The following is a 24,902-nucleotide window of genomic DNA, read 5'->3' as shown; positions in this document are numbered from 1 at the left end:
ATATATATATATATATATAGTGGAAGTGTGACCTTCCTCCCATATTTGGGCATACCAGGGGTTGTGACTTTAAATATATACCTTTCACCCTGGCCTCGCTGATAAGGAGTCGAGCCCTGTAGCTCAATGGTTAACACATCTGCCTTAGAGGCAATAGAGCACAGGTTCGATTCCCAGTAAGGGTGTGGCTAGCTGATGAGAGCTAAATAGCTTGAAATAGATCTATACCAGTCTCTCTTTATTTTTTTATCAGCACAAATGCAACCCAAATGTAACAAAGGCAACAGTAAAAATAATGGCTTTTTGTCATGATGGTCTCTTGTGATGAGCCGATAGACAGAGAAAGGAAGCAGTATGCTTCTTCCCATATTTGGGCATACCAGGGGTTGTGACACAATACATACATACATACATACACACACACACATACACACACACACACACACACACACACACACACACACACCTGAATCTTGTGCAAACAAAATCCAGTTTAAATAATCAAACCAGTCCAATGAAATAGTATATCTGTGAGTCACAAGTATATCACTTTTGATATACTTTTGATTGAACTGATCAGACATTCAACATTTATACACAAGTTTTTCATGTTTTTCTTTTATTTGAAATATGAACAAGAAGTGTTTTTTAGCAATGAACATTACATGAAATCAATTCAGCTAATCCATGTGCTTTCCAATAAGCAAAAATTATGGCACTAATCAGATTGATATTCCTCATAACATACTGTTTAAAAAATGATATTGAAGATTGGGAAGCACGTTTGGGAAACTGAAGCACTGATGAAAAAGACTGAGTATGCTAAAGAGAAATAATATTGAGGAAATAGTACAGTTGCACTCCATAGACATATGATTGATTCAGCTTTAAATAATTTGACAGCTGTGAACATATAATAGCACTCCTCTTCTACCCAAAGAATCAAATATAGTAACATTATTTTGAGCATTCAGGCATATATAAGTACCAAGAGCTTTCTGCTTCCAAATGTGTAGAAAATGACCCTAAGTACAGGTACTCCCCAGGTTACAAGCGTTTCCTTAGCAAACGTTCAAAGTAATGTGATAAGTGCCCCCTAGCATTTACGTACAAGTCCAGAAACTTCAAATTTTAAAGCACCATATGGAGTTGTTTGCCCTTACGAACAACCACAGAGCTCTGCAACATTTGTAACATTGCTGGCTGAAATGGAGCTTCTGAGGGTGGGTCTACCATAAAGATCAGTCGTTTTGTTTCAGCCTCTTCCTTAATTTCCTAAGGATATGTCGGGCACCTGGGAAACTCCTCCAAACGATCTCTTTCATCTTCAATAGTTGGAACTAATTACGGCCAGATACAGACCACCGTTAGTTCTCACTTAGTTTGTCCGGCTGTTAGCCCTTCAGGTTGACCATTGCTGGCCATCTTCTCCCCATCCTATCTCTAAGGGATTTCTCCTGCTTCACACTCCAGACCTTTGGTCTTTGCTGTCCGTACACGATCAGTAGAACATCCCACTTTCTGGGTGCTCCTCCAAGACCCTCTTCTGGCTGCAAAAGCTCACCAGACAGCTGGAAATTGACTGTGTACTGTGGAGCTATCCATTCACACACCCACACAGCCTGTCAACTTGCTGATAGTATTATTTGATCTTATAAATCTACCATTGATAGAATCATCCCTCTGATATATATTTTTTTAGAAACACAGCCAGATTTTTCAACAGTTTTAAGCAACATGTAAGGCATAAAGAATGGACTTGAAGATTTGTTACTAAGGAAATTATCAACTAAGCACAGCTTAAATTCTTGCAAAAAAGTAACTTGAGAAAATCTTAGACAGGTCCCTCCCTAATTCACACAAAAATAAAATGAGAAAGGAGAGAAACACATTCAGACTTACAGATTCTATCAATGTTGCTGTTTAATAAAACTAGTTTCATACCTATACAGCAATAGTTTCTTAGTCTGGTCTATCCTCTAATACTGACAGGTATCACTATTTTCTTTTAATTGGGTTAGGGTTTTACTGGTGGCCAAATGGAAAAAAAACTTCATATCTTGGTAGTCAAGTTGTTTAGTAATTGTTTGCTGCTATATAAAACTTTGAAATGTTCTTACAAACCTTTAAGGAGATGGCATTATGCAGTTGGGGTGGTCCCAGATAACTTATCACTATATCAGAATATAATGTACAGCAGGGCGAACAAATGACAAGATAAAAAAAAACCATGCTCACTGCTGCATCTTGTTATCATGTGGCTACATCAAAGTCCAGTGATCAAATAAATTGAAAGATTTAACTCTAAAAGGAGTTAAAGTTGAATACTTCAATTTCATATTGAATAATGGCACAGCACTGCTACTACACAGCTTATCTTGAAGTGTTAATAATGTTAAAAAGATATTTATTTACTATATTATTTATTAATGTGATCAAATAAAATACTTTAAATTTCAGCAACCCAGCACAAACAATAGATTGAAGATATGATAGACCAATTGCTCATCACAGAATGTAAATCGTGAGTGTATTGTCTCTCTCAGATATTTGCAAATTAGAGTTAAATTAAAATGATGAGATTGGGCACTTGAACATTCCAGTGTCAATCATCTCCCCAAACTGAGCTTGGCCATGCATTCATAAACCAATCCCTCAGTGCCTGTTAGAACATTTACAATTTTGACCCAAATTATTAGAAAACATCGGTCACAAAATGCATTTTGCTTGGATGATATACTTGATTCATATTGATTAATCTTGATATTTCCTATAAAGGAGCAAGTGGTAGTGACAAATATGAATAAGGATCTATGAGAATGATATGTGTGGAAACACTGCATATAATTCCTTTCTTTAGGTGTTTATTTACAGTACACAAAGTAAAGTTGATATATATTTCCTTTCTTTTCTTTTTTTGACAGGAAGGGTCAGCTTTACATCCTTATTAAATATCCTACTTAAGAATGGAATAGTTAAATTAAATTTAAAATAAATATTTTAAAACATTGAAAAGGCTAAGTGTAAATATTTAATTTTAAAAATTCCACAACTTTTGCAAAAATGTAAATTTGTGTTCCCAATATATTAAAGGAGTTTGAATTTATTTTCTATTTGAACTGAATTGAAATTTATAATGCAATATGAAGGTAAACTAAATTAAAAGTCTTCATGTTCTCATGCTCTCATTGTATTATTTTGCAATTTTTGCATGGCTTAATTATGAAATTTGGATGAAATGAAACTATGAAACTTTTTTACATTATAATTGGGGTAGCACAGTCCCAATCTTTTTTAATTGAATGAATAGTTTTGGAAATTACTCCAGATATTGAAAAAATTTCAAAATGCCCAAGAAAATGATGAGAGAGAAAGAGAAACAGAGAGAGAGGGGGGGAGGGAGGGAGGGAGGGTGGGAGGGAAGGAGAAGGAATGGGAGGGAGGAGGGAGGGAGTTGTGTGTGTGCGTGTGTGTGTGTGTGTGTGTGTGTGTGTGTGTGTGAGAGAGAGAGAGAGAGAGAGAGAGAGAGAGAGAGAGAGGGAGAGAGTTTGTGTGTGTAGATTAATGGAATATTTATGTGAATTGCATTCTTCAAGTAGTTACACATTTGAGACATAAAGATGTACTCAAGTTACTATATTCCCTTTGATGGAAAGCAATATTATACAGAAGCCCATAAAATAAATAAGAAATACTTATTTCTTATTTGTTTTTTTTTTTGTTTATTTATAAAATGTATAGGCTTCCCATCATACATCAAAGTAATTGGGTTGCTTATAATCATAAAAAATCATAAAAATAAAGCTGCATAAACTAAAAATATAAATAAGTTGCAGGTGAACGGTGAAAGACTGGGAGAAAATAATATCAAGAAAGGAACTTCAAAGAGATTCACTATCACCACTACTGTATACCATTCATTGATTCCTCTGTCAACAATACTGAATAACTCAGGCTATGGCTACCAAACATCAGAATCATGTCTCAAGGTATTTCATATCCTTTATATGGACCATCTGAAGCTTTATGGAAAAAACCCCCTTTGAAATAGAACTTCTTCACTGTTCATATTTACAGCCAACATAAAGCAATTGAGTTTGCAGTGGACAAATGTGCCACCCTCACCATCAAGTAAGGAGAAATAGTGAAAACTGAAGAAATCAAAATGCCCTGTAGGAATAAAATCAAGAGCCTGGATGAAGATGATCATACTAATATCTAGGTATTCTTCAAGCTGACACACCAAGTACTGAAGTTAAGAAAAGGGTTAGAAGTTAATACATAAAGAAAGTGAAGAAGATCTTAAAATACATACTCAATGGAGAAAATACCATCAATGCAATCAACACCTGGGCAATTCCAGTCATTAGATACACAGCTGTAATAGTGGACTGGACTCAAGCACAACTGGAACACCACTTGAACACCATTAGCATTGATAAATTCACCATCTGTGAGTTGCAAAAGGCAGCTTAGTTCAGAACAGCTTGCATCCTGTGACAATATATGTAAAATTCTCATCTGCCTATCTCAGATCCTTGGAAATGACTCGATAGGTAGATAAAAATGCCAAATTCAATTTGAACAACTGGCTGCCAGGGCAACAAAACCATAATTATTTTCAAATGCTTTTAAAATTTTGACAAAAAATAATTCCCTACTCCTGTTTTAAGATTAGAAGAAATTGAGTTTAAGAAATATTAATTGACTGTCATAAGAAAAATATGTAATGGAAAAGTTATTTATAGTGAATGAATAAAAAATTGTACAAAGTTTTAAATATATAATATTTGTTGAATTATCTGCCCCTAGGAAAACAGGGTATGAATTTCTTCATAATTTCCCAAATTTAGTATATCTTTTAAAGACTTTTTAAAACTTAGATCAGTATGAAATCAATTGAGGTTGAAGGAATGAGTATTAGAGTTTGCTATTATGTTTTCAATTCCAGGCAGCGTCTGAACTTAGCAGAGTTCCTAGTCAGTTTTTATATATTGGAAAAGGAAGGGATAGAATTCTGCTTTATTTTAAGGGAATAAATAACAGGCCTTCTCAGATTGCCCTGCTATCAATTTGATTTACTTACAATTAGCATATTCCTTCTTCTTTTTATGACAGAAGCTGTTTTGACTTCCAAATAGGCAACAAAGACATACTGGTTTCTTTCTTCTTTTGGATAGAACAACAGGGCCCTTTGCAATGCTAACAAGAACATGATGCATAAATATCCCCTGTTGTTTCTGCTTTCCTGGACTCATCTCATTTAAAAAGATTTTCTCTTCCACCTCCTCTGTTCAAAATTTCACAGGAATTATTTATTTATTCTTTCTTTGAGTTGGACCAATTCTATATCATAGTGAACATCAGCATGTCATCGCTGCAATCTGTCTCTACAATGACGTAAAAGTCTTTTAAATCAAATCAACACATAGAGTTATTTGATCATAAATTCCAAATATCCTACTCACAGGTCTCTCATAAAGGGAATTTAATTTAAATGTTAAATGTGATTATAATAATTTTACCAAGTTAATACTGATTGAACTATTGATACACTTAATATTGACTGAGAATATAATTGTACTCCTTGGCCTAGTAAAAGTAACAAGAGAAAATTATGTCTTTCTTCAGTTGTTGAAGAAAAGCACAGCTTTTATGCTGATGCAAGAACTGACTACAATTCAACAGTTCTTTTTCTTGGGACTTTTTTTGGAAACTGATGTGTTTATTTTACAGACCTACACATGCTGTGTTATGACAAAGCCATGTGGAGAAAATCTCCTGCTCATTGAATGCCTTTAAGCCAAAAGACTTCTTGGATATCAGTTGACTTCTGGGCCAATGATCTCCTGTAGCTTTATTTGGTTCTTGCTGGTACCCATTTCACTGCTGACTGGACAAATACTACACACAGATGCAAGATCTTTTGCCTTGAGGATTTGACACAGATGGGTCTGATCCATCAGATCTGTTTAAATAGCAGAGTAAATAGGAGACCTTCTTCTCACTAATTATTTTATTGTATCCTTCAGTCATCTCACAAGAGTTGTTCCCTGTTGGAATCTGCAAGGAATTTATTTACATCTCTTTTTGTTCTTTTTCTGTATATCTGATAGATCATTTCAGCAAACCCAATCAAGAAATGATTAACCAGAAAGCCTGCCAGTATTTAGTGCTACAATGCAGTACACCATTGCCAATGTACTGTATATGAGCTGTAGTTAATATTTCTTTTTCATGTCTGAGCCACAAAAAGATAATAATTATATTTCATTTGCAAAATTCATCTTTTCCTTCTAACATTTAATATTGGTTGGTTAAAGGGAAAAGTTGTTTTCACTACATTATTACAAAAGCTCACACAGATTTCATGCTAGGAAGAATTCCGGATTTTATTCCATAATGTAGTTCATTCTGCTTAGCATATTTCCATTCCTGCAGCATATTCAGAGACGTCAAACATTAGCATCAATCTTTGGGATAAAAAGAAGGGTTAGTGAAGTAATGGGTACCATTAGAGTCAGGTCTTCATTCAGCTAATTTTGTCTTCTTTGGGTGGACACAAAATCATTTTGATTGTTTCCCCAAATATCCTCTTATGAGCCAAAGGAGGTCAATATGCAACTCATTGTGCCTCTGCCATCTTATTTACTGAAGTGGGATAAGCAAATTCAAGCATCATAAATTATTTTGGGGAACTCCTAGGTGTCCTTTTGAGCAATGTAGTCAGAATATAGCAATGTTTCCATACATTCTGAAGGAGAAAACACACAATCTCTGTGATGTAAACACATAATACACATACATAGTTTTATTTTAAAACAACAATCCAAATCCTTCCTCAAGGCCTCAATAAAAACTTTTAAAAAACAAATTATCATATCTTGGTGCCATGTGGCATTTTTCACCTTGTAAAGTCATCCTTCCTCATAAACTAGCTTCCTTATGTCCTGGAAATAAGCCCTCTTCATAAAGAGAAAAAAAATAGCCCTAAAAATATTTTAGCCTATCATTGTTCACTGCCTATCTGCAAGAGGCTAAACCTGGAATTTTATAGTACAGCTAGATATTTTCAGCATCACAGAAATGATTCTATCCTTCTGGGAATATCTCATAAGCTAAAGTCACCTGGTTTTAACCTCTTGTGTTACCTTTCATCTTACTCTTGTCCATCTCTTTAAGGTAGATGTGTGATGTGTCTAATATCTGGTGGCTTTGCTTTGGCCCCAAAGCTGAAATACTGTAGATCTCTCTTTTTACTCTCATAAGCTTTAAAAGGATACTTTTCAGAACAAAAAAGATCACAGGAAAGATTGTTAAGTGTGATGACTGCCACTCAGCTTGAAATCAAAGTTTTACTTCCTCATACAAGCACTGTGTCATCTGTTTCTGTTTGTTTCACATTTCCATGCAGCTTCAAACATGTTCAGCCTTCAGCTTTCCTCCTTCCCTTGATTACCTGTTCAATCACACAAAAAAAATATCACAGGAATCTTCCTGTCAGTCTAGAATGAGTAAAAATATGCATTTCCATATATGTCTAAAATGATTCAAATTTGAAGATTATTTTTACTACGTTCCATGTCAAGATCTACTGCAGATTTTTACAGAGTAGCATCATCACATAAAAGAGCAAGGGAAGCTTAATTGTTACATAAATTTCATTTATGTAGTAGCTGCATTCACACAATACATTAGGCTAGACAAGACTATACTATGCTAATGAAGTAAATAATCTGTCATTCAGGATATTGTAGGAAGCCAGTAATTCTCTTAGCATGTTAAGTATAATATGGTTTACTTTTGTGTTCACATTGGTTGTGTCCTATTCATTTTGGATCAGAATCCAGCAAGTTGCATAATATTGAATATTATAAGGTGAAGGTTCATCCTCTGAGCTTGTGGGTTGGTTTCTGAACATTTCTTTACCAGGCTAGGTGACATCTTCAGCAGAGTTTAGGAAATGTCACTGTCAGTGTTCTTCTATTTATAAAGACTTTGTCTGATCATAGAGCCAAATTTATATCAATTGAGGTGAAGAGAGCACTAAATTGAAGGACACCATGATTTCTTCCTTGTTGATCTTGGTGTGCTTGATGAATTAGAGAAATTGTTCTCGGGTGTTTATTGAGTTGAATAATTGACCAGGTGTCAATTATGACCAGTTTCCTTTGCATGATTTTTGCTATTTTGAATGTCAATGTTCAAGGTAGAGACACAATTAGGTGTAAGGGATCCTGTGCTTGTGTAGTTGTTTGGACAGTTCTAGAACCTAGGTACTGAGGACCCTTTTGGTTGCACGTGCTTTCTTTCTAGTGGTATTAACTGTTTTTATTTTTTCCATTTTTCTTAGGGTGTCTTTTATTTTGTTCACTAGTAGTTTTGTCAGATCATTGTGGATTATTTGATAGGTATTGGTCTCATTTATATGATATTCAGCTTTGCTGATGTAGTCAGTTTTGTCCATTATTTCTGTCAGACTGCCTTTGTCTGCTGGTAGAATGGCAATGCTTTCATCTTGTTAGTGCTCTCTTCTCCTTTTGGCTGAATGTTTCATTTTGTCTGTTGAGTTGCATTTTGGGAATTATTCTTTGTCTGATGTCTTCTTGTGTTTCTTGGTTCAGGTGATGCATTTTTACAATGGATTCAAGATTGGCAAGGAATTCAATGGGGTCAGCATCTTTTTTGTTGAAATTGAGGCTGTGTGTAATGATGGACTTTTTGTCATCAGATACAGGTTTGCTGGGTAGATTTCTGATCCATAGTTCTGACTTGTCATCTTCTGGTTTTGGGGTAAAGATATAGAGTGTCTCTTATAATGACTCGTGTTTTTTGGTTTGTATTATGTTGGTATTCCTGTGGATTGTGTGTTCTAAAGTGTTTGCCAGGACTTGTCCAATGGAATTGAGGCATACTGGTTTGTTTGTTTTTTGGTTCGTCGATTATGCATTGATATTTTTCCAGTGGGCATCAATGATCATGAATCAAAGCATTTTGCATCCTTTTTGGAAGGTCGGCTTCCATGCTTGTGGATGGTTAAGTGGTGGTCAGTAGCGTATGGTTTTTGGGGTTGTTTATTTACAGAGACATTCATGGAGGAAGTGAAGCCATTTGCAGGGTGAAGCATTGCATGCCCATGCAGGTTTGCAATAGTTGTGAATATCTGTAGGTCGGGCGTAGGATGAGCGTGAAGTTTTCTCTGAGCATGGGGGTGGTTTCCAAATATTTCATTACCAGGATAGGTAACATCTTCAGTGGAGTTTAAGGATGTCATTGTCATGTCATTATTCCTCTGTTTATAATGGCTTTGTGTGGTCAGGTTGGTCTTGTGATGGGTCAGGTGCGAGTATGTCAAATAAGGGTCTTGTGATGGGGAGATTACATCAGATGAGGGTCATTGGGAGGTGAAGTGCACCACAATTTAGACAGATAGACAGTCAAAAGATGCAACCATGGCTCTTATGTTCTTACATCATCATAAGCTTTCTTTTTTGTTAACTATAGTTTATTGGATAATTTCACTGTCTGGATTGACATGACATACAAAGCATTATATCATTGCTTACAACTTATAGAGGCTAGGTTCACAAAACCTGCTGAGCCAAAACCTAATTAAGTACATTACCACTGAATGTAATATGTGATTCAATGTTTTTAAAGCTTCTTTTATTTGTTATGTGAGAACTGCAACTTCCTCTACTTTCTTGACCAATGACCAATATTCTTTATTGTCTATGAATTGCTTTATCAAATCTTTCTGTCTTATTTGGTTAAGTCTCATTCATAAGCTAGAATATGCTAATAGCCAAGCCGCCCTGAATGGATAATATATACAGCCTCCAATCAGGTCATTGAAAGTTCACCTTTTTCTATATGGTCAGTAGAGCCATATTTATTGCTGTGCACTGCTCTATGTGATTTCAGCTGCATGCTTCCATGCTACACATTTAGGTAATTTATGTTTCTCTTTACTATCTATTGAAGCCTTTTTGCTTTCATACCCTGTCTGTATAGAGCAATATATTTTATAGCTATGTTGTATCATGCATTAAGAGTGAAGACTCAGACGATGTCACATGACACAATTTATGTTCTATGGACTTTTAAATACACTGCAATGAAGATAGAAATCATGCTGGCGTCTCATTAAGTAATAATCAATGCATTATTTGTATATTTAGTGGTTGGTAAATGTAAGTAAAAGAAATTACAAAAAGGACAGTTTTTAATACCATTGTTCTGAATTGTTTTCCATGTACACTATTCCATCCTTTTTCTTCTTTTCCAAGATTTGGATGTAGTCTCCATATCAAAACTTTCCCTTTTTCTCATATATCGCGTAACCAAATGCCAAAAATATGACCATAAAAACCTGGCAAGGTGACCATTGGCTGTTTGCCACATCCTGTAGTTATGCACATATTGAACTCAGATATGGCATCATTCTTCCTTTGCTCCTTCACAAATAGAACTGGTCAAATAAGAAGCAGCAGTGTTGCTTTTCTCACTTGTTTTTTCTCCTCTTCCATTATGACTCCTTCTGTGGCTCCTCACTTTGGCTACCATGGGTAGACTGCAAAGATCTAGATAATCTCTAAATGATAGAAATATCCTACGGAAAGCAGCTCATTGTTGCAGGGGTGGATTTCTGCCGGCGTTACATCAGTGCGTGTGCAATGTAGAAAACTATCATGAAAAGGGCAAGTGACCCCACAGAAGGAAAAGGCGAATAGAAAGCATCTCACAAAGGACCCTCCCTAGTTTTCTGGAAAGTAAAAATAAAGGAGAGGAAGAAGAACTTTTAGATGCACAATATTCTGTTACTGAAATCTTGCAATAAAGGTAGCATCTGTATCCATGGTTTGTACTTCTTGTTTAAACTACTTAGAACTACATTCGATATGTGGAAGTTACAGAGAAATAAATGAACAAATGTAGCAATCTAACAGCCAATCTTTCTCTCTGGTTCCTAAAGCAGCTGAAACTCCATCTCCTTGAGTACAGGTCCCCCACAGGACTGTGTCTTGAGTTCACTACTGTTCACCTTGATGACCCACAACTACTGTGCCAAATCTGCTATAAATCATATTGTAAAGTATGGGATGACATGGCAGTTGTGGTCTTATCCAGGACAACAATGAAGATGCTTATAGGGAAGAAGTGAAGACTCTGGTGGACTGGTGCAATAAAAGTAACCTGGTTTTAAATGTTAATAAAACAAAAGAGATCATCACAGATTTTAGAAAGAACCATCATGCTCATACTCCACTCAGTATCAACAATACAACTGTAGAGATGGCCAACAGTACCAAGTATCTGGGTGTGTGTGTGTGTGTGTGTGTGTGTGCAGATAACTAACAATATGAACTGATCTCACCACACATCATCCTTAGTGAAGCATGCAAACCAGTGTCTGCATTTCCTGCATCAGATGAGGAGAGTAAATCTTTCTCCTTCTGTCTTGGCCACTTTTTATAAGACACAATTGACAGTATATTAACAAATTGCATCACTGTTTAATTTGGTGGCTGCAGTGCCTCACGAGAAAGTTCATACAGAGAGTGGTAAGGGCAGCCGAGAAGATTATAGGAAGTTTGCTTCCTATTATTCAGAATACTGCTTATAAGTGCTATGTGCTTAGAGCTCAAAGCATTGTTAGAGTCTCCACACACCGACTTCATGGTCTCTTTCTATTGCTCTCCTCTGGGTGGAAATTTCGAAGTACTTCTAGCAGGTCTATCAGATTCTGTAACAGCTTTGTTCCCTATGCCATAGGGGGCAGGTACGGTGGGAACTTTAGGGCTAGCCATTACCGGGGAAGGAGGGTCCGCTACGTCACAGTGATCCCCCCTTCCGGCCCTGTTAGTTCCACTCCAGGGCCAGATGGCAAGAGTTGTCAGGGCTGTTGTTGCTAAATGCCAGGTCTGTGGTTCACAAGGCTCCCCTCGTCTGGGACCTAATATTAGACAAGGGGGCAGACCTGACATGTATTACTGAAACCTGGCTGGGCCCAGAGGGAGGAGTCCCCCTCACTGAAATGTGCCCAGAAGGATTTCAGGTGCTTCATCAGCCACGACTCCAGAAAAGGGATGGGGGAGTGGCTATCATCATCCGAGGGTCTTTAGTTCCTCATAGGATCCCTGCTCCGGAGCTTGTCAGGTGTGAGTCCTTGCTGGTGAAGTTGGACCTTGTGGGTCAAGTGGGTTTGTTGTTAACGTACCTTCCTCCCAATAGCATTGCAACAGCCCTCCCCTTGCTCCTCAAGTCAGTAGCCGAGCTGGCGGTTGAGTTCCCCAGGTTTATGGTACTGGGAGATTTCAACCTGCCGTCGCTCGGTGATCACTCTGATGGGGCGCAGGAGTTCATGGCTTCCATGACAGCCATGGACTTGACCCAAATAATTCGGGGTTTGACTCACTCAGCGGATCACACACTTGACCTCGTATTCCTCTCGGAGCAGTGGAGGCGTGATCTAGATTTGAGGGGTATTAAGATCTTGCCCTTGTCATGGTCTGCTCACTTCCTACTGAGGCTTGACTTTTAGAAACCAATCCCCCACTGTAGGGAGGAGGAACCGATTAGGTGGTTCTGCCCCAGGCACCTGGTGGATCCTGTGGGATTTCAGATGGCGCTTGGAGAAATACCTGACGCTCGTCCACAGTCCGGTCGAGTCCCTGGTTGCTACCTGGAATACAGCGGCGGTGGGGGCTCTAAACCGGATTGCACCTTTACGGCCTCTCCGAGGCAGTGGATCCAGGAGGGCCCCTTGGTTTACGAGGAACTCCGGGAGATGAAGCACCAAAAGAGATGTCTAGAGCGCCGCTGGAGGGCCAGTAACTCTGAATCAGACCGAGCACTGATGAGAGCCTATGTCAGAGCCTATCTCGTGGCAATACGGGCGTCGAAATGTGCACATTTTGCCGCTCTTATTGCATCCGCTGAATCGTGACCAGCCACCTTGTTTAGAATTACCCGCTCCCTCTTGAAAGGGAGGGATGTGGACGACCCTTTACAAGGTAGAGCTGAGGAATTTGTTCAGTTTCTAGCAGATAAAATCGCTCGGATTCGGACAGACCTGGACTCCAATTGCTCAGTGCCAAGGTACCGGGGGAAGGTCTTGAGCAGAGTTTATGGACTGAGTTTCAACTTGTCGGTGTTGGTCGGAGGGCAGAGATCGACCCTTAGGCCCCTCAAGTATGGGGTGCCACAGGGTTCGGTCCTGTCCCCCCTCTTATTTAATATCTACATGAAGCCGTTTGGTGACATCATACGTCGGCATGGGATTAAGTACCACCAATATGCGGATGATACACAGTTGTATCTGTCCGCCCTGTGCCAACTCAGTGAAGCGGTTGAAATGATGTGCCAGTGCCTGGAGGCTGTCAAGATCTGGATGGGAACAAACAAGCTTTCACTCAATCCCGACAAGACCGAGTGGCTATTGATGCTCCCTCCCAAAGATGGTCCAGCTATTCCATCTCTCAGCCTGGGGGGTGAAATTATATGCCCCTCAGAGAGGGTTTGCAATTTGGGAGTCCTCCTGGATCCACAGCTGACTTTAGAACACCATCTGTCAGCTGTGACCAGGGGGACCTTTGCCCAGGTTCACCTGGTGCACCAATTGCGACCCTATCTGGACCGGGAGGCCCTTCTGATAGTCACTCATGCCCTCATGACCTCAAGACTGGACTAATGTAACGCGCTCTACATGGGGCTGCCCTTGAAGAGTATTCGGAGACTTCAGCTTGTCCAGAATTCAGCCACACGAGCGATTGTGGGTGCACCCATGTTACACCTATCCTCCGCGAGCTGCACTGGCTGCCCATTGGTCTCCGGACACACTTCAAGGTGCTAGTCGTTACTTTTAAAGCCCTACATGGTATCGGACCTGGGTACTTGAGAGACCGCCTCCTGCCAATTACTTCCCATAGACCTATTAGATCCCACAGACTAAGCCTCCTCCGAATCCCATCTGCCGGCCAGTGTCGGCTGGCAACTCCCCGGGAAAGGGCCTTCTCTGTGGCTGCTCTGGCCCTCTGGAACGATCTCCCCATTGAGATCCGGATCCTCACCACCCTTTTGGCTTTCCGCAAAGCAATTAAGACCTGGCTGATCCGGCAGGCCTGGGGCTGTTGAATCTCTCAGCCCCACTCGAGGATATGACTGTTGTTGTTTTTTAAAATGTGTTTGTCCTTTATTTTTATTCTGTACCCCCTTCCCTCTTTGATTGTTAGCCGCCTTGAGTCTCTCAGGAATAGGGCGGCATACAAATTGAATAAATCCAAACCAATTCTGGTAAACTTGCAAGATTTGTTTTTCTTGCCATGTACATGTATACATCTGAACTGGACTGTAGTTTCTCTGTGTCATATAATCTATGTGGGTATATGCATAATTCTGTAATTATTTATTTATTTTGTCATGTTTATGTAGTGTATATTGGAGGTGGTGACTTTTGAGAGCTGTATGCAATGAAATTTCATTTTAATATATGCCTATTTGTGTACATTCAAAGTGGCAATAAAGTCATTCTAAGTCTGTCTCAGCCTTCTCTATAATTATGCCATTCCCCTGGACCAATGTTATGAACTTATCAACTAGTTTTTCTATCTATAAATCGTGTGAAGAATTTTGAGAATTACATATACTCCTAGATGTTACTAGGATTCTCTGTAAAAGTTTGTGCACTAACAATATACTTCGCCAACTTGCTAAAAAAGCAGCAATGGTCTATGTAACAGAAATATTAAGTATTTTTAAACAAATGGGGGTCTCTGCAAAACAAGGATGCAAGAATAGAAATGTAAAACTATACGTTTAAAAAGTGTATAAAGTCCTTGCCTCTATTGCAAGTAATAAAAACCAAAAGTACTCTAGCAACAATTTTTAGGAATTATTTATTAAAATGCCTCACCTCATAGTATGAAAACACTTTAGTACTTGCTTCAGCTCCATTGTACCAAGAAAGACTGTTTACGTAGGAAGTGGTAACATCACAAAACAGATGTAGAAAAGGGGAAGGAAGAGATAATAAACCTTGAAGAATAATAAAGAATCTGTGATTGAATGTGTTCAATCTATATATTGTATGCAGAGAGATGATCATTAATTTCAGTCAATGGATTGGATCTGGGCTGCAAGATAAATGAGGCAATAAGTAAACAGTGTCTCTCTGCTATTGTATAATGTGGATTTTACATGGATCAGGCTTCACATACAAGCTGGGGAAGCCAAAGCCTGCCTGCAGTTTCATGCTTTAGAAACTTACAGACATTTTAATGCAACATTAAACAAACAAACAAAAAAATGGATCAATATTCTATGCAAAGGTGCTTATTTCAACTATTCTACAGGATGTTTCCTATTACTAATGTTGAAGGAACATTTGTTTGCTAATTCATGGAGGGTGAGCAAGATGAGCAACATGCAAATTTGATAAATAAAATAATAATAAAAAAAACATGCAAGGTGCATCATATTGTTTTTCCCAGAGTCAATATATCTCATAAATTAGTAGGTTTACTTCCATGTAGCTCATCACAGAAATACAATTCTGTTATGAAATGGTGCAATCTCCAAATTGAGTTGAGACAAGTCAGTTTCAAATTAGATTAAAATGAATTTTGGGGTCAGAACAAGGGCCATCCGTAGCAATACTCACTGATTTGAAAATAGTAGGCATAATCAGGTAATCAAAACCCAATCCTTTTTATATGCATGGTGCTATTTTCTAAGGAAGCCTCTGATAAATATAATAACTTTGTTTTGCATACTGTAAAGTAAGTAATGAAAAGCAAGGGAAACCTATGACAGAAATTTCTGATTGTTTGCCCAGAATGTATAAGGCCTTGTTGATCAACTCTTATCATAACTGAATTGATAGTTCATCATCATTTGGTCCAGTTCAGCAGAAAATGGACTTGGCTTGATTTTTCAAATTAATTTTTTAAACAACAGAGAGTTCTTGAACATGGTGAAAAATTATTCAGCATGCTCAAAAGCCTATCTGAATAACAGAATCAATTCAAAGGATCTATCACTTCAAGGTTTTGATGAGAATCATCTATTCAATTTGAAAAGTCATTTCAGCTCAGAAAATTAATTAAATGGCTGTCATATTGAATTTTCAAATCAACTCCTTCCACAGCCCTAATAATTAAGAACCAAATATAATCCTTATAAATTCTGTAACCTTGAACCAAGTTGATCATCTAAACTAATGGGTTCCTATAGTAAAACTTTAGATATAGGTCAGCCAGACAGCTTTTCATCGTTAAGCCACATATAGAAATAGTTCTATTATTTGTATATGCCCTCGTTTTTGTTTTTGATTCAGCTGTTAATTAAGAATTAGATGTACAGAGGGGGAAGTAGTCATATACTTCTGCATTCACAAAATATTATGCCATTTGATACCATGGTTACTTTTCCAAATAAAATGTATTATATCTCACTATAGAATAATCTCACTATAAGAGACAGTTTAGTGTAACGCATAAAGCATCATCTGGAGATTGGGAGATCATAAGTTTGACCTCATGTTTAAGCACAAAGTAAACTGGATGACTTTAAATCATTCATTCTCTTCCACTCCCAGGCAGAAAGGGATAGCAAACTACTACTAAAAATTTAAAACAACTGTAAATGGACAATAATTTATTTTTATTTTAAAAAAATTGCATATACACCTCAAATCTACCTGATCTCTATTACAGTCTATATTATTTTTTTAAGTCAATATGATACTGAATATAACAAAATGACCCAAAAATATATGTGGCATAGACAAAAACTGCATTTATGGTATGATTTACCTATCTAATTAATAGGGATTGATTAATTTATATAAGTATCATGGATGGGTTCCTGTACCAGTTGGTACTGGATCATTTTGCGCTTGTCTGTGCCTGCCACACATTGCTTATACATGTGCAGTTGACTGTAATTTTTTCTGCACATGCAAAGAAATATCCAGTAATGGCAGAAGAGACCGGGGAACCGGTTTGGGGCGTGGCCAGCCTGGGTCACTGTCAGTTCTGTGACCCAGGCCAAATTACCACTATCAGTTCACTGGTGCAAACTGATAGAAACCCACCTCTGATAAGCATCATCTAATCTTTTTACTTGATTGGATATTGCATGTATAAACTGAGAGTATTAAAATTGTTGTTTTTCAACTAATAAGCAAAGTTATCTTTGAAATTTCTAATTATAATTAACATATTCCCATTTCTATATACACAAAGCATGTGTTTGTAGAACACAGATCTGGACTAAATATAATCCATATGACCACTAGATGGTAGATGAGAAATACAAAAAAACTAATTCTTTGCTGTTATCTACTGGTTGACCAATATTTGCAACCCATATTCAGTAGACTTAGCCTGTGTATACGTGTGTGCACACTTGTGTGTTCACCAGAAAACACACAAACATGCATGCATGCACACACACACACACACACACAAATACAAACACCCCTTATTTGTCTTAATGAAACATTTTCCTTTAACTTTCTGTAAACTGCTACCAATGTACGTTATGATATAATCTAATTGATATAATATAGTTCTAAATTTATATACATAGATTTATATACATTTATATACATCTTGCCAACTAAACAAATGAAAATTAGTGTGATATTTTTGATAATTTATATTCAGAATTGATGGGTAATTTTGGTGTGTGTGTGTGCACCACATACATATGCACACACAGAGCAATATATATATATATATATATATATATATATATATATATATATATATATATATATCCCATGATTAAAACTTAAGCAGCCAAATATCTTAGGCATTTAACTTGTGTCCTTCTCTATCAGAGTAAAATTGGGCATTTTCCTATACACAATAGAGGGGGGGGAAAGCAATTACTATCAATCAGTGACTAAGCAACAGATTGGAGTATTTAGAAAGACTCATTCATACACAGATTTGCAGCAGTGTTCAGCTCCTCTGATTAGATTCCATAGATTTTAAATTGTAGCTAATTAGGCTGTCATAGGTTCATTAATGGCTCTACTGATTCAGCACTCCCTCACCTGCATGCATATTAAAGCTCATTAGCTCCCTTGTCTAAAATACCACCTGCATTAATTGCTGCTGATGCACTAGGACTCTTCAAAAGCCTCTTCTGACAACTGGTTTACCACTGCCCCCCAAAAGACTCTTTTGGAAAGCAATTCACACAAGGTCTATGGCAAGCCACAAATGGTAACACTGCAGCTGTTGTTAAGGGCAGTCAATCCTATTTTCTGCTTAACAGCAGGAAATGAAATTAGTAATGCCCAAACTATAATACTTAACACTGAGTGAGTTTGTTTTCCCTTCAGCCTTTACTGGAGGCTGTCTAATAAACTGTATTTTATACTCTCTCCAAATGCCAGAGAACACAGATCTGTAATAAATCTGTAATGACCAGAGATAAGGGTAAGAAGTGAACTACTGCTGAAATGTGCAGTCCATTCCAGCAGTTTGAGATGTTAAACCAAAATGCTTGATATGAGGATTGAGTATATTTGCGTATATATGTGTGTGTGTGTGCATATGTTTCTGTGTCAGTCTAATTACTTGCTAAAATTGAACACAAAAGGCATTTAAAATTTAAAACCTGCACAAATTTGTGAGCAGAAAAATGTGCTTGCCAACTTCACCAGATTTCTAGAGGTAAAAGAGAACAAGGGCAACAATTTTCAAGGACAGGGGATCTCCTTTTTGTGGTAACAGTACTGCTATCATGGGGTGAGTGAGCTCCCAGAACCATATAAGAAAAACCTATTTCATAAAAATAAATGCTACCTATTTAATCTTTTGGCCATATAAACCCCTTGCTTTCCTAAATAGCACTTATACAACAGAATAACAGAGTTGGAAGTGACCTTAGAGGTCTTCTGATCCAATCCCTTGCTCAAGGAGAAAACCCTGTAACATTTCATACAATTGATTGTCCAATCTCTTCTTAAAAAGTCCAGCACTCACAACTTCTGGAGGCAAGTTATTTAGCCCCTAAGTCAGGGGTGAATTTCAGCAGGTCCTGACATGGTTCTGGAGAACCAGTAGTGGGAATTTTGAGTAGTTTGGAGAACTGGTAAATACCACCTCTGGCTGGCCCCAGATTGGGGTGGGAATGGAGATTTTGCAGTATCCTTCCCCTGGAGTAAAGTGGGAATGGAGATTTTGCAGTATCCTTCCCCTGGAGTGGGGTGGGAATGGAGATTTTGCAGTATCCTTCCCCTGGAGTGGGGTGGGAATGGGAATTTTTCAGTATCCTTCTCCTGGAGTGGGGTGGGAATGGAGATTTTGCAGTATCCTTTCCCTGCCATGCCCACCAAGCCACATCCATAGAACCGGTAGTAAACAAAATGGATTTCACATATGCCCTCACTGATTAATTGTTTTGTATGGAAATTTCTTCTTAGTGCTAGATTGATTCTCTCCTTGATTAGTTTCCATCCATTGTTTCTTGTCTTTCCTTCCTGCTTTGGAGAATAGGCTGACCCCCTCTTCTTTGTGGCAGCCCCTCAAATATTGGATAGGTGTTCTCTTACCATTTTCTTATTTATTTTGACTTTTATCCCTATTCTGCATTTTACAGTATTTTTTGAAAGGTTGGACTTTTTTTTCTTTTGTGTAAGGACAAAGGCAAAAAATGAGTTTAGCAGTTCTGCTTTTCTCCCTGCTGCTCATCACTTTCTTGCCATTTTCTCCCATTGATGGACCAATCATTTCCTTAACTTTTGTCTTGTTTTTATATGTTGAAAGAAACCTTTTCTTCTTATTTTTGACCTGTGTCACATTTTGAGCCTTAGCTTTCCTGACTTCATCTTTGAAGATTCAGGCTATTTGTTGATATTCTGCCTTATTATGTGCACCTCTTGTACTTGTCCTTTTTGTCTTTCAGTTTATCAGACAATTATTTGCACAGCCTTGGTGGTTTCTTTTGAGATCTCTTGTTTTTCTTCTTCATTGGAATTGTGTTGGACTGGGATTTTATAAACTGTTCAAAATTTCCCAAGTTTCTTAGGTTGTTTTCTCCTCAAGAATTCTTATACATGGAATATTTCCCAAGCTGTCTCTAAGTTTATTGAAATCAGTTCTCTTAAAGTCCAAGACTCTGGTTATCTTGTCCTATTGCTTGTGCTTGCCTAATATTGAATTCCAATATTGCATGATCATTCCCCCTCAAGGTGCTGTAACTTCAATGCTTTTATCATTTCATCTTTGTTAATTGGAATTAAGTCCAGTATGATTGGCTCTCTAATTCCCTTCTCTACCTTTTTGTCTGATAGGTTTATCAGGAAGCTGTTTGATCTTCCACTAGTTGCGGAATTTGTTTCCCAGTTAATGTCAGAGTAGTCGAATTCTACCATTACTCTTGTGGTGTTCCTAGACAATAGTTAACTGGCTAGCAAAAGGTTAATTTGTTTTCTTTGCTTTGTTGGGTGGCCTAAAGTATAAACATCTGGGAATGTCATTCCCCCCCCCCCTTTTATATTGATCCAAATGCATTCAAGATAGTTTTCATCATTGTTTGACAGTATTTCTACAGAGATATAGTTATTACTTATATATAGTGCCATGCCCTCTATTCTTAGGTATGTTTCTTTAAATAATTTAAATCCCTCTAGTTGTGTACTCCATTCATTGGTTTCATCCCACTAAATTTCCATAATGTCAGCAATATCATATCTGCCCTCATGTACTTGGATATCTCATTCACCTTATTCCTCATACTGTCTGCATTGGTGAATAGGCATTTGAGTTCTGTTTTCACTGACTTTGTTTGTTTTCTACACAACTTGTCTTGTCTCTGGGTTCCCTTTCTTACCACTTGTTTGATTAGTGCCTATTGTGTGGTGAACACTATTGAAAGCTTTATTTTTCAGTTACCTTAACTGCACAAATATTTATGAAAGAAACACTGACAATCCTATTAGTTTTAGATTGCTTGGGACAAAAATATACCACTCTTTTAGCCACACATTACCTCTGCTATATACTGGTCTTTTCTTTTTTGTTGCTTATATACAAGTAATACCTCTGAAAAAGTAAGATTCCAGTGTATCCTGCTAACCTCCTGCCCCACATTCTGGAAATCCTTCTGCATAGAAAATACAGGTTGTTGTTTTTTATAGGTCATTAGTGCCAAGATGCAAAACAACATCAACATCACAGTCCCTACTAGCATTCTTGACTATCTTGATAATGTGCCTTTTGTCTCTGCTGGCAGTAGCATCAGGCGGACACCTCACCTATTTCAAACCATCCACATCCTTTTCTAAATCAAGGAATATTGAGTCACAAATCAGAAGGTGGCTACTCTTTCTAGATTCCTTGCTCACCTTACATAACTGATTTGAAATATCTGATTCATAATTTCTTTGTCACGGACCAAAATTGATTGCTCAGCTGAGTCATCATCTTTGTCACAAATAGCTGAACTTGTCACCATAGTATCCCTATGAAGTTCAGGAAGGACACTGTACCCATTATGCAGAGCCACACCAAAAGTTTTGTGCTGATGGTCCACAGCTCTCACTTTGCTGGATCCAACAGTTTTCCTTACTGTCCTTCTTCTGAAGGTCTTTCAATTTCAATTTCAATTTTAATGGATTTGTATGCCGCCCAATCCCGGAGGACTCCGGGCGGCTTACATAAAAACAGTTTAAAAAAAGAAGATGTTAAAAATTTAAAATATAAGACATAACGAATTAAAAAAGGACAACAACATGCACTCGATCTTAGTGGGGCTGAAGGTCAATCAAGATCAGCAGCCCTAGGCCTGCCGAAACAGGTCTTAACAGACTTTCAAAGCCGAGAGAGTGGGAGGGTCCGGATTTCAGGGGGTAGGTCATTCCAGAGGGCCGGGGCAGCTACAGAGAAGGCTCTCCTCCGAGGAGCCGCTAGACGACATTGTGCAGTCGATGGCACCCAGAGAAAGCCCACCCTGTGCGATCTTATTGGGCGCTGGGAGGTATGTTGCAGGAGGCGGTCATGGAGATATCCAGGTCCTAGGCCATGTAGGGCTTTAAAGGTAATAACCAGCACCTTGAAGCATGTTCAGAGACCAATAAGGAGCCAGTGCAGCTCACGGAGGATAGGTGTAACGTGGGGGTATCTAGGTACACCCAATATCGCTCGCGCGGCTGCATTCTGGACCAGTTGTAGTCTCTGAACACTTTTCAAGGGCAGCCCCATGTAGATCGCGTTACAGTAGTTGTGCCTTGAGGTAACGAGGGCGTGAGTGACCATTTGGTGTGCCTCCCGGTCCAGATAGGGATGCAACTGGTGCACCAGGCAAACCTGGGCAAAAGCTCCCCTGATCATAGCTGCCAAAAGGTGTTCTAGAGTCAGCTGGGGATCCAGGAAAACACCCAAGTTGTGAGCCCTCTCTGAGGGGTGTAAGATTTCACCCCCCAGGTTTAAAGATGGAATATCCGGACTATCTTTGGGGGGCAACATCCAAAGCCACTCAGTCTTGTCAGGGTTGAGCGCAAGCTTGTTCATTCCCATCCAGACCCTGACAGCTTCCAGGCACTGGCACATCACTTCCAGCGCTTCACTGAGTTGGCACGGGGCGGACAGATACAACTGGGTATCGTCCGCATACTGGTGGTATTTAATCACGTATTGGCGAATGATCTCACCCAGCTGCTTCATGTAGATATTAAATAGGAGGGGGGACAGGACCAAGCCCTGCGGCATCCCATATTTAAAGGGGCTAGGGGTCGACCTCTATCCTCCGAACAACACCGACTGCGACCTGCGAGAGAGGTAAGAGGAGAACCACCGTAGAATGGTGCTTCCTGCTCCCACCTCTTCTAGCCGTTGCAGAAGGATACCATGGTTGATGGTATTGAAGGCCACTGAGAGGTCAAGAAGCACCAGGATAGATGAGTAACCTCTATCCCTGGCTGTCCAGAGATCATCGGTCAGTGCGACCAAACCAGTTTCAGTACAGTAACCAGGCTTGAAACCAGACTGAAAGGGATCTAGATAATCCGCTTCATCCAAGGTCCGCTGGAGTTGGGAGCCCACCACCTTCTCAACAACCTTCTCTAAAAATGGGAGGTTGGAAACTGGACGGTGGTTTTTAAGGACGGCTGGGTCCAGAGCAGGCTTCTTGAGGTGGGGTCTCACCACTGCTTCCTTCAAAGATTGCAGGAAAGACCCCTCCTGAAGAGAGGTGTTTACAATCCTCTGGATACAGCCACGTGTCACCTCCCTGCTGGTTGAAACCAACCAGGAGGGCACGGGTCCAGTAGGCAGGTGGTGGCACTCATCACTCCCATGGCCTTGTCCACTTCCTCAAGAGTGGAAAGCTGGAACTCACTCCATAAAATTTGATCAAGGCTCTCCCTCGGCATCTCTGCTGGGACTGTCCAAGAGGAGTCTAGGTCCGTCCGAATCTGAGTGACTTTGTCCAACAGAAACTGAACAAATTCCTCAGCTCTTCCCTTTAAGGGTTCACTTGCATCCTTCCCTTTCAGGAGGGAGCAGGTTATCCAAAACAGGGCAGCCGGGTGAGATTCTGCGGACGCAATAAGGGTGGAAAAATGAGCACATTTTGCCGCCTGTATTGCCACTAGATAAGGCCTAATAAAGGATCTTAGTAGTGCTTGGTCGGATTCGGAATTACTAGCCCTCCAACGTCACTCTAGGCATCTCTTTTGGCACTTCATCTCCCAGAGTTCCTCGGTAAACCAAGGTGTCTCCTGGATTTGGAGAGGCCCCAAAGGCGCAATCCGATCTAATGCCCTAGCCGCTGCTGTATTCCAGACAGCGACCAAGGACTCAGTCAGATTGTGGGCAAGGGAGTCAGGTATCTCCCCAAGCTCCATCTGAAATCCCACTGGGTCCATCAGGCGCCTGGGTCATAACCACTTAATCGGCTCCACCTCCCTGCGGTGGGGAAGTAGCTTCTGGAAATCAAGCCTCAACAGGAAGTGATCTGACCATGACAAGGGCGAGATCTCAATCCCCTTTAATTCCAGATCACGTCTCCACTGTCCCGAGAGAAACACAAGGTCGAGCATGTGTCCCACCACATGAGTCGGACCCTGAATTACCTGGGTCAAGACCATGGTTGCTATGGAAGCCATGAACTCCTGGGCCCCATCTAAGCGTTCGCCCAGAGATGGCAGGTTGAAGTTCCCCAGTACTATAAGTCTGGGGAACTCAACCGCCAGTCCGGCTACTGATTCTAGGCGCACAGGCAGGGCCGTTGTGATGCAGCTGGGAGGTAGGTACGTCAACAACAAGCCCACTTGACCCCCTAGGTCCAACTTCACAAGGAGGGACTCACACCCGACATTCTCTGGAGCAGGGATCCTGCGAGGAGCTAATGACTCCCGGATAATGACTGCGACTCCTCCACCCCTTCCCTAGTGTCGTGGCTGGTGGAGCACCTGAAACCTTTCTGGGCACATTTCTGAGAGGGGGACTCCTCCCTCGTGGCCCAGCCAGGTTTCAGTAATACATGCCAGGTCTGCCCCCTCGTCTAATAGTAAGTCCCAGATGAGGGGAGCTTTATGTACCACAGATCTGGCATTTAGCAGCAGTAACCTGAGACCAGGGCCCTGATTTCCCATGTCACCTGGCACTCAAGTTGAGCTATCAGGGCCGGAACGAGGGATCGCTGTGATGTAGCGAACCCTCCTTCCCCGGTAATGGCTAGCCCTGAAGCTCCCGTCGTACCTGCCCCTCCCAGTCATGACCATAATGCTCCGGCCCGCCCCCATGCCCGTAGACCCCCCCTCTGTCTCTCAAGGCCCCCGTTCTTCTCAGCAGGCCATTCAAACCAGACACTCTGGGATGAAAGGCAGATCCGGGCCCCCATCCACTTCTGCTTCTGCACTCAGTGGAGGGGCTCCAGGCCGT

At 39.7% G+C, this 24,902-nt stretch overlaps 1 pseudogene; it reads right to left on the bottom strand.

The window, feature by feature from the left end:
* Positions 1-8,513: 8,513 nt before the first annotated feature.
* On the bottom strand, positions 8,514-24,613 carry LOC148045801 (uncharacterized; annotated as a pseudogene).
* Between the last annotated feature and the right edge of the window lie 289 nt (positions 24,614-24,902).

The sequence above is a fragment of the Thamnophis sirtalis genome, unplaced genomic scaffold (genome assembly GCF_051295495.1).
Source record: "Thamnophis sirtalis isolate CommonGarterSnake01/CBP01778 unplaced genomic scaffold, rThaSir2_p1.2 scaffold_4, whole genome shotgun sequence".
In the NCBI taxonomy this organism is placed as follows: domain Eukaryota; kingdom Metazoa; phylum Chordata; class Lepidosauria; order Squamata; family Natricidae; genus Thamnophis; species Thamnophis sirtalis.
This window is presented reverse-complemented; position numbering and strand designations above follow the sequence as displayed.